Source organism: Scyliorhinus torazame, chromosome 21, assembly GCF_047496885.1.
Source record: "Scyliorhinus torazame isolate Kashiwa2021f chromosome 21, sScyTor2.1, whole genome shotgun sequence".
Classification (NCBI taxonomy): Eukaryota; Metazoa; Chordata; class Chondrichthyes; order Carcharhiniformes; family Scyliorhinidae; genus Scyliorhinus; species Scyliorhinus torazame.
The window spans coordinates 76,128,428-76,148,214 of record NC_092727.1 but is presented as its reverse complement, the minus strand read 5'-3'; the positions used below and the strand labels follow the sequence as shown (position 1 = coordinate 76,148,214).

Sequence of the window (19,787 nt, the reverse complement as noted above, 5' to 3'; positions counted from 1 at the left end):
AATGGTGGAGCAGGCTCGAGGGGCCAGATGGCCTACTCCTGCTCCTAGTTCTTATGTTCTTATGTCCCAACAGTTGTCGAGAGGATCCTCCTCAAGCTGGATCATATCGTTATTCCTCGCAGCCTCCAGAGCTTAGTGCTCAAACAGATCGATGAGGCACACCTCGGTATCGAGAAATGCAATCGCAAGGCCCGGCAGGCTGTCTATTGGCCTGGCATCAACGAGGACATATCCAACATGGTCCTCAATTGTGAGACTTGCCAGCGTTTCCAGCCTGCTCAGCCCAAAGAAACACTCCAGCAACACAAGATTGTGACCTCTACATGGTCTAAGGTGATAACCGACCTTTTTCACGCCAATGGGCGTGACTACGTGCTTATAATTGACTACTTCTCGATTTACCCCGAAGTGGTGAAACTGTCCGACCTCACATCAAGGACTGTCATCAAGGCCTGCAAGGAGACATTCGCCAGGCATGGTATTCCGCTCACCGTCATGAGCGACAACGGTTCCTGCTTCTACAGCCAAGAGTGGTCTAACTTCGCGAAGCTATGCCAGTTCAAGCACATTACCTCGATCCCACATTACCCACAATCTAACGGGAAGGTCGAGAAAGGGATCCATATCGTGAAGCTACTGCTCTGCATGGCTGTGGACTCAGCTTCTGACTTTAACCTTGCACTCCTGGCGTACAGGGCAACCCCTCTGTCCACCAGTATGTCTCCGGCACAACTCCTTATGAATCGTGACCTGCGGACGACTGTTTCGGCCATTCATTTACCTGACCTGGATCATCTCCCAGTGCTGCAAAAGGTGCAGCAACTCAGAAACCGGAAAAAGCTGACATACGATGCTCATGCTACTGATTTGCCTGTGCTCTCTCCGGAAGATGCTGTTCGCATCAAGTTGCCTGGTGGAGGCTGGTCAGCTCCAGCTGTTGTTGTTTGACAGACTGCTCCCAGGTTGTTCGTGGTTCGCATGGCTAATGGAACCATTGTCAGGCGCAACAGAAGGGCACTACACAAACTTGCCTGCCCACCACCGGATCTCAGGTTCCTAGCTGTCATTATGCCTTTTCCGGACACCTCGCTCCACGAGGCCACCAATCTGGCTGCAATCCCGCCTGTCAAGGCGCCGTCGCCCCCACCTCCACCTCTCAGGCGGTTGACAAGGATCCGACGCCAGCCCCAGAGATTGGACTTATAAATATTTCCTTTGTACATATTGTTCTGTATCTGCATGCTAGACACCTTACATGTACATATGCATTCACTCGCCATTTGCTGTAAATAGTTACATCGGTAAATATGTCGTATATGCTCTAAGCAACCGACAAATTTTTTTAAAAAGGGGGGGATGTCATAATATGCACCCAGGCACATCATGAGGTAAAACCAGGCAGTGACAGACACCCAGGTTAGCCAATCAACATACAGGACAGAACACAACCAATCACCAGACACAACACCAGACGGGGGCTTCCAACTATAAAACACACAAGGCATCAGCACTCCGCCTCTTTCCACTGGTGGAAAGTCAGGGTGTATATATCAGTCAGCATCTTCTACATGTGGATCAGAGCTAGCCTGCTCTAGTAAGTTAGAGTTAGTACACTTAGAGTAGTAGAGTGTCAATCCACAGCCAGCTGTGTGCATTGTTACAGAAGTTCAATAAATCGTATTGAACCAACGCCTACGTTTGGTGTATGCTTTACAGTTCATCTGCATCCTGTTGCAGTCCGTGTTACTCCAGGGTGACTAACATGACAAATAGCCATGCTTTTGCTGGTTTCGGAGCTGCTGCACCTTCTGCAGCACCGGGAAGTGATCCAGGTTGGGCAAGTGTATGGCTGGAAGTGTCGTCCGCAGGTCCCTGTTCATCAGGAGTTGAGCCTGCAATATGCCAGTGGACAGTGGGGTCACCCTGTACGCAAGCAGCGCCAGGGAGATTTCAGAAGCAGAATCTGCGGTCTTGCAGATGAGCTGTTTCACAATGTGCACCCCTTTTTCAACCTTCCCATTGGACAGTGGGTAGTGTGGGCTGGAAGTGACTTGTTTGAAATGGTATGACTTGGCAAACATAGACCACTCGTGGCTGTTGAAGCACGGGCCATTGTCACTCATGACAGTGAGTGGGATACCATGCCTGGAGAACATCTCCTTCCAGGCCTTGATGACGGTCCAAGATGTGAGGTCTGAGAGCTTCACGACTTCAGGGTAATTGGAGAAAGTCAATAATCAACACATAGTCACGACCATTCGCATGAAAGAGGTCGATGCCAACCTTGGACCATGGGGAGGTCTCGCTTTCATGCTGCTGGAGCGTCTCCTTGCTCTGCGCTGGCTGGAAGCGCTGACAGGCTGCACAGTTGAGGACCATGTTCGAGATGTCCTGGCTAATACCGGGCCAGTAGACAGCCTGCCTAGCTCTGCGTCTGCACTTCGACGCCCAGGAGTCCCTCATGGATTTGGCGGAGCACCAAGCTTTGGAGACTGAGTGGAATGACAATCCGGTCCAGCTTGAGGAGGATACCATCAATCACCGTCAGGTCGTCCTTTACATTGTAAAATTGAGGGCACTGCCCTCTCTGCCAGCCATTGGCGAGGTGGTGCATGACACGCTGCAAGAGGGGGTCTTTGGTTGTCTCCTCGCGGATACGAACCACCTTCTCATAAGACGCCGGGAGGGTGCTAGCACACAGCTGCACCTGTGATTCAATCTGCCGGATGATTTCCAGCGGTTCAGTAGGCAATGTAATGGAGCGGGACAATGCATCAGCGATGATGAGCTCCTTGCCAGTGACTCACTCTGTAGATGTTCATCAGTGGAAAGAGGCGGAGTGTGAGTGCCTCGTGCCTTTTATAGTGAGATACCACCCCTGAGTGTCCTGCCTGCTCATTGGTCATGTCCTGTTCTCTGTGTTCATGAGCTGCCTGTCTGTGCCTGTCTGTATATTATTATCTGCATGTCTGCATATCATGACATCAGGGACCTTTGATTTAAAGGGAAGGAAAACGTTTGTCTTCATGATATTTCTAGTGTTTTCTCACTCGCAGATTTACAGTGGAACAGGGGCACTTTAGAGACTGTTCACGATGGGCAGTTGCGTGGGCAAGCAGGCAGCGTAACATTACAGCCTGTAGTGTTAACAGCTTCTTAATAAAGATCTTTGTATGTTTGAACCTCTGAGCCATGCAGATTCAATTTTTCTTCCATTGCAAAATATATTTCATCACAGTTGGCTAATGATTGAACATGGCCCTTGGCCTATATTGCTGGTGTTATGGGTGAGGCGTTTTCAGAACCCCAAAATGTATCATGGAGTTCAACCAACCTCTCCCTTTAATGTATTTGTTGCTTTTCCTAGCAGGCTTGTCCCCTAGGTGTGGGATTACAATTATGGACACATGGGTTTTTAAACACAAAACAATGTTTATTCCATGAACTCAATATTCCATGAAATCAACTTAACATCTTAAATAAACATTGGATCTCTTACTTCAAAGATAACTCAGAAAATATTGCAACAGTAAATAATTCCTTAAAATGTTCCTTCAAACTTCCAAGAGATGAACACCTTTAAACAAAATCACATCAGGTTAAAGGTTTTACTATTATGAGTTTAAATCACCCAAATGCTCCAGAGATAGTCTTTCATGGCAGATATCCAGCTCACTGCAAAACACAGACACACACCCAGCTCTTTTCAAAACTGCAAAAGTAAACTGCAAAATGGCTGAACTGACCTCAGCTCCACCCACTCTCTGACATCACTGTTTTCGTAAAGGTACATTGCTTAAACATCCATGTCTTAAATGTACCCTCACATGACACCTCCCCCAAGAAAAAAAAAAAACCATCAACTTCAAGATGGTTTCATTTTTCACTTTTGCACCATCCACTAAGAAATGCACACAGTAAATATACATTTTCATTTAAAGAAAACAACACACTCAAACACGTATAATAATATAGTCCATTTTTCTTTGCTCTTCTTCCTCCAACCAAAATCCTTCTCGATTGACAATCTCTTTGAACAAAGTCTCTGCATGATCCATCCATTCCTCTACTCCTCGGCATTTCTCTTCAGAATCAGATAATTTAGTTCAATCTGACCACAGAGCCCCTTGCAATTCTCCAATACAGGAACATTGGTGATCACAGCTTTCAGGCAGTCAAATGCCTGTTGAAAGTCCGCTGTCCGTTGACATTTTTTAGGTTTCTTTAGCAAGTCCATCAGTGGAGTAATCACGTCACAAATCTTTTGCACAAAGGTTCGATCAAATTCATTCATGTTAAGAAATCACATTATTTCCCTTCGTCTTGAGAGTATCGGAAACTCCTCAAGGAAAGTGCTTCTCCAAATTCACTTTCGGTTAGGTTCATCACCAAACCTGCCACCTGAAGTCGATCGAACAACTCCATACGATGTTTTAAATGTTCTTTCCATGTCTGGAAATTGAAAATAAAAACAGATTGTCCCATTTTCTCAATGCAATCCCTCAAACATGGGATAGGATAAGAGTCCGTTCTTGTATCTGCATTCCCCTTTCTGTAGTCCACACACAACCGTTGGGTACCGTTTGGTTTAGGTACCATCACTATGGGTGAGCTCCATTGGCTGCAGCCCACTTCAATTATGCTATTTTTCCGCATACTCTCAATCTCTCTGTTAACCTGTGCCAATTTTAAAGGATTAAGTCTATATGGATGTTATTTGATAAGAACAGCATTTCCCACATCTACATCATGTATAGCCATTTTAGTACTTCCCAATTTATCTCTACAAACTTGCCCATGTGATATCAATAACTCTTTCAGGTCAGTTTGTTTTCCCTCTAGAAGGTAACTTAACAATTCATCCCAATTTTTAAGAACATCCTCAATTTCCAATTTAATTTGAGGTATGTCAAATTCACAGTCATTTGGATTTGGTTCGTCACTTTGAGTTGAAATCATTAAAACCTCCTTTTTCTCTCCTTCCCTTTCAAAGTACCTTTTAAGCATATTCATATGACACACTCGGTGAGTCTTCCTTCTATCTGGTGTGTTTACCACATAATTCACCTCACTTAATTTCCTTTCAATCCACAAAACCTAGCTTTTAAAGGCTCCCCTAACACTGGTAACAACACTAAAACTTTATCCCCACTGGCAAAACTACGAACTTTGGATTTCTTGTCCGCTATCCGTTTCATCACATTTTGTGCAACTTTCAAATTTTGTCCAGCCAATTCACCTCCTCTATTTAATCGTTCCCTGAAATTTGACATGTAATCCAATAGTGTAATGTCCGATTCCTCATCCACCAATTTTTCCTTAATCAATTTAAGTGGTCCTCTTACCTCATGACCAAAAATTCGTTCAAAAGGACTAAATTTGGTAGACTCATAAGATGCATCCCTAATTGCAAACAATACGAATGGAATTCCTTTATCCCAATCCTCTGGATAATCTTGACAATACGCCCTCAACATTGTCTTTAATGTCTGATGCCACCTTCTAACGCTCCCTGCGATTCTGGATGGTACGCAGTTGATTTAAATTGTTTTATTCCTAGGCTATCCATAACTTCTTTGAATAACTTTGAAGTAAAATTTGTTCCTTGATCCGATTAAATTTCTGTGGGTAGTCCATATCTAGTAAAGAATTTAAGTAACTCCTCCACAATCCTTTCAGCTGTAATATTATGTACTGGAATGGCCTCTGGAAACCTAGTAGACACATCCATTACAGTCAAAAGATATTGAATTCCACTTTTTGTTTTTGGAAGCAGTCCTACACAATCGATTAGGACCCTTGTAAAAGGTTCCTCAAATGCTGGAATGGGTATTAAAGGATGCTGGTTTTATCACTGCCTGAGGTTTCCCTATCACTTGACATGTGTGACATGATTGACAAAATTTAACTACATCTTTATGTAGTCCAGGCCAATAAAAATGTTTCTGGATTTTAGCTTGCGTTTTCCTTATTCCCAAATGACCTCCCACTGGTACCTCATGTGCAACTTGCAACACCTCCTTTCTATACCCTACCGGCAATACTACTTGATGAACTACTGCCCACTTTTCATCCGCCTGCATATGTACAGGTCTCCATTTTCTCATCACAACATCATTTTTACGGTAATAACACTCTGGTATACTCTCAGATTCCTCTTCCGTATATGCTTTCTGATATATCCGTTAAATTTCTACATCTTTCTGTTGTAACTCCGCAAATTTTCCTGAACTAAAAATATCCGCCTCGTCCTCCACCTGTTCTTGTTCTTTTTCAACCATCTGATCAAAAATCGTTTCTGATAATTGCACTTCAACTTCATCTTCACTCTTTAATTTCTCCTCTTGTCTTAACCTGTGACTTTGCGACCTTGGTACTACACAATCCGGAAAAATCTCAGGATATTCGTCCTTCAACCCTTCAGTTGTCTGATTTTCCACTGGCTTATCAACCACAGTAGGCATCACTCCCACTGCGATCCAGCTATATCATTACCCAAGATAAACTATTCTTGGACAAGATAGTTTAACTATTACTCCTACAACCACTTCGCCATTCTTCACTGGACTTTCCAACCTTACCTTATATAATGGAACGCTACTCCTCTCACCCTGAATTCCACATATCACCACCTTTTCTGGCAACATTCTTCCCAAACTACACAATTCCTCATCTCTTACCATTAAAGATTGACTAGCCCCTGTCTCTCTTAAAATTGTGACTTCTTTACCTGCTCCTCCTGATACACATGAGTAAACTTTACCCACACAAGTAAATCTTTTCAAGACATCTGGCACCTTCTTAACAATTACTTTTTGAACAGGCTGTACAATCGTTTGCACCTCCTTCGTTTCCCTTGGGTTTTCCTTTACCACTCGAACAAACCCCACTGTCTTATCCTGTTTCACCACATCAGCCTTCCCAGTGCTTTTCTTTAACCATCAACACTGTGACTTTACATGGCCTAGTTTATTACAGTGATACTTTGATACTTTTCATTTCTTTTCCACGCTCCTGGATTTCTTTTTTAATCTGAGGTACACTCTCTTTATTGTCTCCCATCAGATCACCTTTACCTTTACCACTTGAGTATTTCTCATGTCCCCAGTTTCTATCCTTCACCGGCTGAAACTGATGTCGGAAACCAATCTTTGATTTAGGAACTAATTCATAATCATCTGCCATTTCCGCTGCTAATCTCGCAGTTTTAACCCTCTGTTCTTCCACATGAGTTCTCACGACATCAGGAATTGAATTTTTAAACTCCTCCAAAAGTATAATTTCTCTGAAAGCTTCATATGTTTGGTCTATTTTCAAAGCCCTTATCCACCTATCAAAATTACTCTGTTTGAGCCTTTCAAACTCCATGTATGTTTGACCAAATTCTTTCCTTAAATTTATAATCCTTTGTCTGTAAGCTTCATGCACTAGCTCATATGCACTTAAGATGGATTTCTTCACCTCCTCAAACGTTCCAGATACCTCCTCTGGTAGTGATGCAAACTCTTCACGAGCTCTTCCTACCAGCTTTGTTTGAATCAGTAACACCCACATGTCCTGTGGCCATTTCATTTGTTTAGCTACCTTCTCAAATGAAATGAAAAAGGCTTCCACTTCCTTCTCGTCAAACCGTGGCAATGCTTGGACATATTTAAATAGATTCCCACCAAGCCTTCGACTATGACGCCCTTTCTCACTATCCTCATCACTTTCATCCAACTGTACGTTTCCCTTTATGTCTGCCAATTTTAACTGATTGTCATGTTTCATGGCCATTTTCTGAAGTTCAAACTCCCTCTCTTTATCTTTTTCCCTGATCTGTATCTCCCTTTCTTTTTCTTTTTGTTCTGCTAGGTCTATTCTTTCTTTTCTCCTTTCTTCTCTCTCCTTTTCTTTTTCCTCTCTCTCTCTTTCTCTTTCTTTTCCCTCTCTCTCTCTTTCGCTTTCTTTTTCCTCTCTCTCACTCTCGTATGCCAGCCGCTTTAATTCTTTCTCATGTTCCATTTGTTTAATTTGCAACTGAATTTGTGCCATTTCCAATGAGTCAAACTCTATCTCAGGCAACTTTAAATGCTTAGCCACCGCCATAATTACCTCACCTTTTCGCATTTTGTCAGGTAATGTTAACTGCAATGTTCTTGCCAAATCTAACAGTCTGCTGTTCGTTTCTGTCTGTAAGGTACTATGTGTAACATTCTCCACCCCCAAAAAACTTCTGAGCCTCTGAAAGAGCCATTGTTCACAACACTCTCGCCACTTAATCTAAAATACCACACTGGAATCCAATAGATAGACATTTATCCCCCTTGAGCCCCCAATGGGTGAGGCGCCTTCAGAACCCCAAAATGTATCATGGAGTTCAACCAACCTCTCCCTTTAATGTATTTGTTGCTTTTCCGAGCACACGGCTTATCCCCTAGGTGTGGGATTACAATTATGAACACGTGGGTTTTTAAACATAAAACAATGTTTATTCCATGAACTCAACTTAACATCTTAAATAAACATTGGATCTCTTACTTCAAAGATAACTCAGAAAATATTGCAACAGTAAATAATTCCTTTAAATGTTCCTTCAAACTTCCAAGAGACTTAACACCTTTAAACAAAATCACATCAGGTTAAAGGCTTTACAATTATGAGTTTAAATCACCCAAATGATCCAGAGATAGTATTTCATGGCAGATATCCAGCTCACCGCAAAACACAGACACACACCCAACTCTTTCAAAACTGCAAAACTAAACTACAAAATGGCTGACCTGACCTCAGCTCCACCCACTCTCTGACATCACTGTTTTCTTAAAGGTACATTGCTTAATCATCCATGTCTTAAAGGTATGACACTGGCTTAGAACATAGAACATACAGTGCAGAAGGAGGCCATTTGGCCCTTCGAGTCTGCACTGACCCACTTAAGCCCTCACTTCCACCTTATCCCCGTAACCCAATAACCTCTCATAACCTTTTTGGACACTAAGGGCAATTAGCATGGCCAATCCAACTAACCTGCACGTATTTGGACTGTGGGAGGAAACCGGAACACCCGGAGGAAACCCACGCAGACACGGGGAGAACGTACAGACTCTGCACAGACAGTGACCCAGCGGGGAATCGAACCTGGGACCCTGGCGCTGTGAAGCCACAGTGCTAGCCACTTGTGCTACCGTGCTGACCTTCGGAAGTCAGTGGGGGACAGTGGGAAGCCAAGGGTGGGAGTGGTGTTTTTCTTAGCAGTGGGTAAGCTGATATCTGAGTGCTGATCTTGCTGCCCCTAAATCGCATTAGGGCAAAGAAACCTTCACCTGTGCTGATTTCATGGGTGTTTCACATCAGACATCATGCATCTCACACTGCCCTGTTCTGAGTGTCAGCGCCTCTACCCTATCTTACATTGGGCCAGTAGATTTATACACAGCAGAGAAGATGATTCTGTACCCAACAACCAATGTGACCCTCTGCCCTTTCTCTCAGGTCCCACATCCACCAAACCCCCATCAAATGTTGTGCCCCTCTCTTTCTCTCCCATAATGAAAGGAAGAAATTAAAATCATAAAAATACCCCACACGTATTTGCTCGTGTTTGCAAACATTAAATATTTATGTGCTCGAAATTATTTAGTGTTCTCTGCTGAGGAACTTTGTAAGGATCAATAAAAGTATACATTCTGAACCTGAGGATAATGAGTTTGTATCTTGCATCCTGCAATTTTAATGAATAATCCTGGATCTTCAGCCCCTTGGAGCATTACAAGCATGAAAAGGAATTTGCCCCTGAGTTTGATTTTGCCTGTCTGAATGGTCAGGCCTGGTCTTTAAACAAGAGATGAGGTTGGGGCTATATGTCGGGCTGGTTTCACCGCACCACAGAGAGGCTGAGAGGCTTGGGACTCAGCACTGAGCTGCTCTCAGGAGAAGGGGAGATGGAGGGAGGTCAAGCCGACTGGGAGGCCTGTTGTTGAATGGGCTGAGAGCTCGCTGTGATTTCTACCGAGACCTTTCTGGTGGGACTGGGATTGTGAAGCTAGGTCTTATTGATTTGATCTGATTTATTATCACATGTACCGAGGTATAGTCCAGGCAGATGGTTCCGTCCATGAAAAACATAGGACATATGATAAATACACAATGTAAACACACGGACACAGACATCGATTGAAGAATACGGAGCGTAGTGCTACTCAGTGGAGAAGATGCATGGTGAGATCAGTTCGGTCCATAAGAAGGCCATTCAGGAGTCTGGTAAAAGCGGGGAAGAAGCTGTTTTTGAATCTGTTAGTGCGTGATCTCAGACTTTTGTATCTCCTGCCCGATGGAAGAGGTTGGAAGACAGAGTGACTCGGATGGGAGGGGTCTTTTGATTATGCTGCTCGCTGTCCCAAGTCAGCGGGAGGTGGCAGGTCAACTAAAGGAGTTCAAGCTGGGGAAGATCGCTTTGTTTGAACCAATAGGATCTCATTGACGTGCACCATCAGGTTCAATGTTCATAGTCGGATTTTAGGCATTTATGTGCTCAGTGTGGTTACGTAGTCAAAGACCAGTAATGAGACCCCTGACCAGCAGTTTTGAAAATGGAAATGGCTGATACACTCACACATTAGCAGGAAAATAGACTGAGCAGACTGCAGCCTGGAGCATAATCACCTCATTAATTTTTTGTTGTAGATAGAACATAGAACAATACAGCGCAGTACAGGCCCTTCGGCCCACGATGTTGCACCAAAACAAAAGCCATCTAACTTACACTATGTCATTATCATCCATGTTTATCCAATAAACTTTTAAATGCCCTCAATGTTGGCGAGTTCACTACTGTTGCAGGTAGGGCATTCCACGGCCTCACTATCTATTACCCCTCAGTTTAAAGCTATGTCCCCTCGTGCCAGCCATTTCCATCCGGGAGAGAAGGCTCTCACTGTCCACCCTATCTAACCCCCTGATCATTTTGTATGCCTCTATTAAGTCTCCTCTTAACCTTCTTCTCTCCAACGAAAACAACCTCAAGTCCATCAGCCTTTCCTCATAAGATTTTCCCTCCATACCAGGCAACATCCTGGTAAATCTCCTCTGCACCCGCTCCAAAGCCTCCACGTCCTTCCTATAATGCAGTGACCAGAACTGTACGCAATACTCCAAATGCGGCCGTACCAGAGTTTTGTACAGCTGCAACATGACCTCCTGACTCCGGAACTCAATCCCTCTACCAATAAAGGCCAACACTCCATAGGCCTTCTTCACAACCCTATCAACCTGGGTGGCAACTTTCAGGGATCTATGTACATGGACACCGAGACCCCTCTGCTCATCCACACTTCCAAGAACTTTACCATTAGCCAAATATTCCGCATTCCTGTTATTCCTTCCAAAGTGAATCACCTCACACTTCTCTACATTAAACTCCATTTGCCACCTCTCAGCCCAGCTCTGCAGCTTATCTATATCCCTCTGTAACCTGCTACATCCTTCCACACTGTCGACAACACCACCGACTTTAGTATCGTCTGCAAATTTACTCACCCACCCTTCTGCACCCTCCTCTAGGTCATTGATAAAAATGACAAACAGCAACGGCCCCAGAACAGATCCTTGTGGTACGCCACTTGTAACTGAACTCCATTCTGAACATTTCCCATCAAACACCACCCTCTGTCTTCTTTCAGCTAGCCAATTTCTGATCCACATCTCGAAATCTCCCTCAATCCCCAGTCTCCGTATTTTCTGCAATAGCCTACCGTGGGGAACCTTATCAAACGCTTTACTGAAATCCATATACACCACATCAACTGCTCTACCCTCGTCTACCTGTTCAGTCACCTTCTCAAAGAACTCGATAAGGTTTGTGAGGCATGACCTACCCTTCACAAAGCCATGCTGACTATCCCTGATCATATTATTCCTGTCTAGATGATTGTAAATCTTGCCTCTTATAATCCCCTCCAAGACTTTACCCACTACAGACGTGAGGCTCACCGGTCTATAGTTGCCGGGGTTGTATCTGCTCCCCTTTTTGAACAAAGGGACCACATTTGCTGTCCTCCAGTCCTCTGGCACTACTCCTGTAGCCAATGATGACATAAAAATCAAAGCCAAAGGTCCAGCAATCTCTTCCCTGGCTTCCCAGAGAATCCTAGGATAAATCCCATCAGGCCCCGGGGACTTATCTATTTTCAGCCTGTCCAGAATTGCCAACACCTCTTCCCTACGTACCTCAATGCCATCTATTCTAATAGCCTGGGTCTCAGCATTCTCCTCCACAACATTATCTTTTTCCAGAGTGAATACTGACGAAAAATATTCATTTAGTATCTCTCCTATCTCTTCAGACTCCACGCACAACTTCCCATCCCTGTCCTTGACTGGTCCTACTCTTTCCCTAGTCATTCGCTTATTCCTGACCTACCTATAGAAAGCTTTTGGGTTTTCCTTGATCCTACCTGCCAAATACTTCTCATGTCCCCTCCTTGCTCGTCTTAGCTCTCTCTTTAGATCCTTCCTCGCTGCCCTGTAACTATCCATCGCCCCAACTGAAACTTCACACCTCATCTTCACATAGGCCTCCTTCTTCCTCTTAACAAGAGATTCCACTTCTTTGGTAAACCACGGTTCCCTCGCTCTACGCCTTCCTCCCTGCCTGACCGGTACATACTTATCAAGAACACGCAGTAGCTGATCCTTGAACAAGCTCCACTTATCCAGTGTGCCCAACACTTGCAGCCTACTTCTCCACCTTATCCCCCCAAGTCACGTCTAATGGCATCATAATCGCCCTTCCCCCAGCTATAACTCTTGCCCTGCGGTGTATACTTATCCCTTTCCATCATTAACGGAAACGTCACCGAATTGTGGTCACTGTCCCCAAAGTGCTCTCCTACTCCAAATCCAACACCTGGCCTGGTTCATTACCCAAAACCAAATCCAATGTGGCCTCGCCTCTTGTTGGCCTGTCAACATATTGTGTCAGGAAACCCTCCTGCACACACTGTCCAAAAATGACCCATCTAATGTACTCGAACTATATCTTTTCCAGTCAATATTTGGAAAGTTAAAGTCTCCCATAATAACTACCCTGTTACTTTCGCCCTTATCCAGGATCATCCTCGCCATCCTTTCCTCTTCATCCCTCGAACTATTTGGAGGCCTATAGAAAACTCCCAACAGGGTGACCTCTCCTTTCCTGTTTCTAACCTCAGCCCATACTACCTCGGAAGATGAGTCCCCATCTAGCATCCTCTCCGCCACCGTAATACTGCTCTTGACTAGCAGCGCCACACCTCCCCCTCTTTTGCCTCCTTCTCTGAGCTTACTAAAACACTTAAACCCCGGAACCTGCAACATCCATTCCTGTCCCTGCTCTATCCATGTCTCCGAATTGGCCACAACATCGAAGTCCCAGGTACCAACCCATGCTGCCAGTTCCCCTACCTTATTTTGTATACTCCTGGCATTGAAATAGACACACTTCAAACCACCTACCTGAACACTGGCCCCCTCCTGCGACGTCAAATCTGTGCTCCTGACCTCTATACTCTCATTCTCCCTTACCCTAAAACTACAATCCAGGTTCCCATGCCCCTGCTGCATTAGTTTAACCCCCCCCCCAAAGAGCACTAACAAATCTCCCCCCCAGGATATTTGTGGCCCTCAGGTTCAGATGTAGACCATCCTGTCTGTAGAGGTCCCACCTTCCCCAGAAAGAGCCCCAGTTATCCAGAAATCTGAATCCCTCCCGCCTGCACCATCCCTGTAGCCACGTGTTTAATTGCTCTCTCTCCCTATTCCTCATCTCACTATCACGTGGCACGGGCAACAACCCAGAGATAACAACTCTGTTTGTTCTAGTTCTGAGCTTCCATCCTAGCTCCCTGAAAGATGCTTACTGTCTCTGGAGATATATTTAATAACTGTTCTGTTAAACACAACCGATAGCCAATTTAACAATGTTCTTATTACTTACTACTGATGTAAACAACCAGGTATCAATGCATCATTTCAGTTCCTGGTCATAATAGGTATGAAGACTAAAATGTCTAACTATTTGGAGCACTGGTTTCATCATTTCTAATATTAAATTGATTCTTTTTCGATCATTTTATTGTGGACTTGATTGTTTTATATTTTGTGAGGGTCACAGAGGAGAAAGACTGTGAGAGATACAAACACATGTGTTTGTCTGAAAACCCTCTTCATTATATTTCATTGTATCATTTCAGGGCTAAAGTCTTTGTCATGTGATGCACGATCAATGACCACTAAAGCGAGGTTGTAGTCCAACTGAAGGCTAAGCTAGATGTTTCCCCCAGCAGCTCAGGTACAGAATGAAGGCTGCTAGGATGGCACTGCTTCTTATACCCTGCTTAGCAGGGCGGAGCTATCATACATTCTAACCAATAGAAAGCATACAGTTTCCACCAATGGTGCTTTAGCCTATCAGGTACCATAATACCTAGAATACCACATCAGGCACAAATAGTGTGAGACCATCATGCGTGCTCAAGTCACTCATTCTATGAAACAATGGTCAACAAACCCCAAAATTAAACAGTAATATTGAAAAGTTAGATGTATCAGTGTAAGGGGGACACAAAAGATTTTTCTTTCAACTGCAATTCCTATTTTTCAGCGGAAATTGTGACAAAGTCAATCAGAATATTGGATGGAGATTAGATTGAATCTCTACTCATTTTCACTGTTGATTTCTGAACTTGGCACCACAAGAGGGAGGAATATTCCTTCTGAGACCAGTAGGGGCTCCATTTTAGTGTCAGTTATGGCCTCCTGTTAGCACTCTTGGCCTGGATTCTCCCAAAATGGGACCATGTCTGCACGCCGGCGTAAAAACGCTGGCGTTTCACTCTGAAGATTCCTGTGAAAAAGTGGAGCTGGTTCACTGGGGGCTAGCAGGGACCCAGAGTAGCTCACGCAGCTTTAGCTGTGGATACGAGCCCCCGCACTTCTGGTTTTGAGTCCGCGCATGCGCACGGCGGCAGCCTCCAGTGACCGGGCCGAGCACCATGGCGTACCTGGACCGCGGAGGCAGATTAAAAATGTAGACCCCCAATCGGCCGCGCGCCTGAAAACCCGACTGCGCCGATCTGTCCCCCAGCCACCTAGAAGCCCCCCTCCCCCGGTGTCCGATCCCCCTGCCCCCCACCATGCGGCCGCGGGCTGAATCCGCAGCCGCCACGCAAGCATCCCGACCGGCGATAGGTGGTTAGAACCACGCCATCGGGACTTGGCCGGTCGGGAGCGGAGAATCGCTGGGCCACATCATAATGTTTGTCTGAAAACCCTCTTCACTATATTTTTGGCAATGGCCCCCCCAGCTGCGCGGAGCACTCCGCGATGACACCGATTCTCGGGTCCTGGAGAATCGCCGGACCGGCGGCGGGCCCAATTTCGGCGTGAAATTGGATTCTCCGCCCCTGCGCCGAACACGATTTCGGTTGTGGGCTGCGGAGAATCCAGCCCCTTGTCTTTTGAGTCAAGTGACTGTGAGTTCATGTCCCATCCAGAGATTTGGGGCAAAATCTAGGTTGACAAAATTGTGCAGCACTGAGGGAGTGCTGGAGATGTCTTTTGGGTGACAGGTTCTCTCAAGCATTATCGTGCACCTCATTCTGGTAAATCTCCAGTGGACATGATCTAAGGTCTTCATGGCTCTTAAATTTAGGTGCACGGAATTTGATTCTTAGGTTGATCAGATATATAGACGTTTCCCACAATTTCCTTGCTTTTGTTAGCTATGTTTGTGAATGGTGGTGGACAATTAAACAACTCACTGGAGTAGGAAGCTCCACAAATATCCCCAATCTAAATGACAAGGCTGAAGCATTCGCAGCAATCTTCAGCCAGAAGTGCCAAGTGGATGATCCATCTCAGTCTCCCCCACAGGTCCCAGCATTGCAGATGTCAGTCTTCAGCCAATTCGATTCACCCCACCCGATACCAAAAAATGGCTGACAGCACAGAATGTTCAAAGGCTATGGTATTCCGTGGCAAATAACATTCATGCCACATAAATGCCAGGCAACGACTATCTCCAAGAAGAGAGAATCTTGACATTCAATGGCATTACCATCACTGAATCCCCCACTGTCAACATCCTGGGGGTTACTATTGACCAGAAACTGAACTGACCCAGCAAAATAAATACCCTGGCTACATGAGCAGATCAGAGGCCTCTTGAAAAGTGATGTCTGTCCTTCAGCTATCCTAATGGACACTGATAAATTCAGCAGCGATCAGGAATGAAATATGGAATCCCCATTTATTTCACTACCACACTGGCCAGTGAGTCATTGGCATTTACACAATTTGTTGACAGATCCACAATGATAATTACCGAAAGGTAATCCTTTTAGACAAGCATAAATACTAGGTTGTAGAATAAACTAAACAGGGTACATCAGCAAATATTGAAACTAAATAATTAAATGTGGCACATACCCAGTTATGAGTTCACCTTACCTGAATGTCAGTTAACTGAATGGATTCTGGCAGACAATCAACTTAAATAGTCCAAGGAATCCAATACGATTGGTTCTGGTGTTGAGTCTTTCAATTATGTTTCGATCAAAGAACCAATGACAGACTGACGGAACACTTCTGTTCATTTGCATATCAGAAAATATATTTTAATTCAGGTTATAGGGCTTTAAATTAAAAGAGTCAAACCAGGTCAAAGGCAGACAGGCAAAATGGATTCAGTGTAGGCAGCTTAAACAGGCCATGGGCGAACAGAGGTATTGGAGTGAAGACAAACAGTGATACAGGAGTGAAGGCAGAGCAGAAAACTGAATCAAGGACACTCACATGATGTGCTAAAGGGATTGTGACATCATACTGGGTTTAACCACAGACTTTTTTGTGGGTGTGTGTCCTGGGGAAATCTGTGTGGAGGAGGGGAGGCTGTTGGGAGCTAGAGGCTGTATTTCTGTCAGAAGAGGTGGGCGATGTAGATCTGAGTGTTGGGAAGGTTGGATTTGGGATTGTGTGTTGGGAGAATGTGTGTTGGTGGGTGTGTGATGGGGGTGTGTGTTGGGGTGGGTCATGGGAGTGTGTGATGGGGGTGTGTGTTGGTTGTGTGTTGGTGATTATGCATTGGGATGTGTGATAGGGGTGTGTGATGGGGATATGTGTTGGTGGTTGTTTGTGTGTTGGTGTGTGTGTTGGGATATGATGGGTGTGTGTGATGGTGTGTATGTGCTTGGGGTGTGTAATGGGGTGTGTGGTGTTGATGTGTGTGTGTTGATGGTTACATGTGATAGGGGTGTGTGAAAGGGGTGTGTGTTGGTGTGTGTGTTGGGGAGTGGGTTCAGGATGTGTGATGTGGGTGTGTGTTGGTGGGGGTGGGTACGGGGTGTGAGATTGATTGATTGATAGTCACATGTACTGAAGTACAGTGAAAAGTATTTTTCTGTGGCCAAGGGAATGTACACAGTAGACTAAAAAGAATAATCGACAAAGTACATCGACAAATAGTGATTGGTTATAGTGCGTTACAAGGGCCAAACAAAGCAAATACATGAGCAAGAGCAGCATAGGGCATTGTGAAGTGTTCTTACAGGGAACAGCTCTGTCGGAGGGATAATCGTTGAGGAGTCCAGTAGCTGTGGGGAAGAAGCTGTTCCTATGTCTGGATGTGCGGGTCTTCAGACTTCTGTATCTTCTGCCTGATGGAAAGGTCTGGAAGAGGGCAAAGGCTGGGTGTGCAGGGTGATTTACAATGCTGTCTGCCTTCCTGAAGCAACAGGAGGTGTATACAGAATCAATGGGAGGGTAACAAGCTTGTGTGACGCGTTGGGCTGAGGTCACCACACTCTGCAGTTTCACCACACTTTGCAGATGAGGGTGTGTGATGGTGTGTGTGTGACAGTGTGTGTGTGCTTGGTGTGTGTAATGGGTGTGTGTTGGTGATTGTGTGTTGGTGGGCGTGTGTTGGTAGGTGCGTTGGCGTGTGAGTTAGGGCTGTGTGTTGGGGTGTGTGATGGGGGTGAGTGTTAGTGGGAGTGTGTTGGTGTGTGTGTTGGGGTGTGTGATGGGGTGAGTGTTGGTGGGTGTGTGTTGGTGGGTGTGTGCTTGGGGTGTGTAATGGGGTGTGTAATGGGGTGTGTGTTGGTGATTGTGTGTTGGTGGGTGTGTATTGGTAGGTGCGTTGGCGTGTGAGTTTGAGCTGTATGTTGGGGTGTGGGTTCGGGCTGTGTGTTGGGGTGTGGGTTCGGGCTGTGTGTTGGGGTGTGAGTTTGGGCTGTGTTGGGGTGTCGGTTCGGGCTGTGTGTTGGGATTTGGGGTGTGTGTTGTTGGTTGTGTGTTGGTGGTTGTGTGTTGGTGGTTGTGTGTTAGTGGGAGTGTGTTGGGGTATTGGTTCAGGTGTGTGATGGGGATGTGTGTTGATGTTTGTGTGTCGGTGGGTGTGGGTATGGGGTATGTGTTGGGGGTGAGTGTTGGTGGGTGTGTGTTGGGTGTGTGTTGGGTTGTGGGTTCAGGGTGTATGGTGGGTGTGTGTGTTGGTGGTTGTGTATTGGGATGTGTGTGTTGGGGTGTATGATGGAAGTGTGTGATAGGGGTTTGTGTTGGTGAGTGTGTTTTATTGGGTGTGTTTCAGTGGTGTGTTGGTGGGTATGGGCACGGGGTGTATGTTGGGGTCTGGGTTTGGGTGTGTGATGGGGATGTGTTGGTGGCCGTGTGTTGGTGTATTGGTGTTTGTGTGTGTGTATGCTGGGGTGTGTGTTGGATTGTGGGCTCAGGGATTGTGATGGGGTGTGTGTTGGGCTGTGTGTTGGGATGTGAGTTCAGGGTGTGTGATGGGGGTGTGTGACGGTGCGTGGGTGTGTGTCGGTGGATGTATGTTGGGGTGTAGGTTCGGGGTTGTGACGGGGGTGTGTGTTGGGGTGTGTGTGTTGGTGTGTGTGTGCTGGGATGTGTGTTGGATTGTGGGCTCAGGGATTGTGATGGGGTGTGTGTTGGGTTGTGGGTTCAGGGTGTGTGATGGAGGTGTGAGACGGTGGGTGGGTGTGTGTCGGTGGATGTGTGTTGGGGTGTAGGTTCGGGGTGTGTGACAGGGGTGTGTGTTGGGGTGTGTGTGTTGATGTGTGTGCTGGGGTGCGTGTTGCTTTGTGGATTCAGTGATCGGGTGTGTGTTGGCAGTTGTGTGTCGGTGGGTGTGTGTTGGGATGTATGATGGAGGTTCTTGATGGGAGTGTGTTGGTGGGTGTGTGTTGGGGTGTGTGATGGGGTGAGTGTTAGTGTGTGTGTGTTGGTGGGTGTGTATTGGGGGGGTGTTGGGGTGTAAGATGGGGTGTGTGATAGGGGTATGTGTTAGTGGGTGTGTTTTATTGGGGGTGTTTTGGTGGTGTGTGTTGGTTTGTGAGGCTACGGGATGTGTGTTGGGGTGTGGGTTTGGGGTGTGTAATGGGTTTTGTGTTGGTGGTCGTGTGTTGGGTTGTGGGTTCAGGGTGTATGGTGGGTGTGTGTGTTGGTGGTTGTGTTTGTGTGTGTGTGATGGAGGTGTGTTTTTGTGGTGTGTTGGTGTGTGTGTGCTGGACTTGGAATTATTTCTTCACAGTTGCTGGTTCAAAATCCTGGAGCTTACCTCATCCAAATCATTGATGTATTTTGTGAATAGCTGGAGCCCAAGCAATGGTCTCTGCGGAACCCCACTAGTTCCAGCATGCCACTTCAAAAAGACACATTTATTCCTACTCGGTTTTATTTTTTTAATGTATTTTATTGCAAACATGTGTCAAAACAGGTTACAGCAAATCAAAACCCCGGGAAACATACTTCCC

At 45.6% G+C, this 19,787-nt stretch overlaps 1 protein-coding gene across 3 annotated transcripts in view; it reads right to left on the bottom strand.

Annotated features, from left to right (window-relative positions):
• Positions 1 to 19,787, bottom strand: part of LOC140398358 (nuclear factor 7, brain-like) — a 162,123-nt gene that overhangs the window by 94,434 nt on the left and 47,902 nt on the right. For 2 of the 3 annotated variants that reach the window (XM_072486948.1, XM_072486951.1), the window contains exon 1: positions 16,468 to 16,726. The exons of the other annotated variant lie outside the window; for it this stretch is intronic. The gene's annotated coding sequence lies outside the window, so the exon portion shown is untranslated. Of the gene's footprint in view, positions 1 to 16,467; positions 16,727 to 19,787 lie in introns of those variants that run through there. 3 annotated transcript variants of the gene reach the window in all.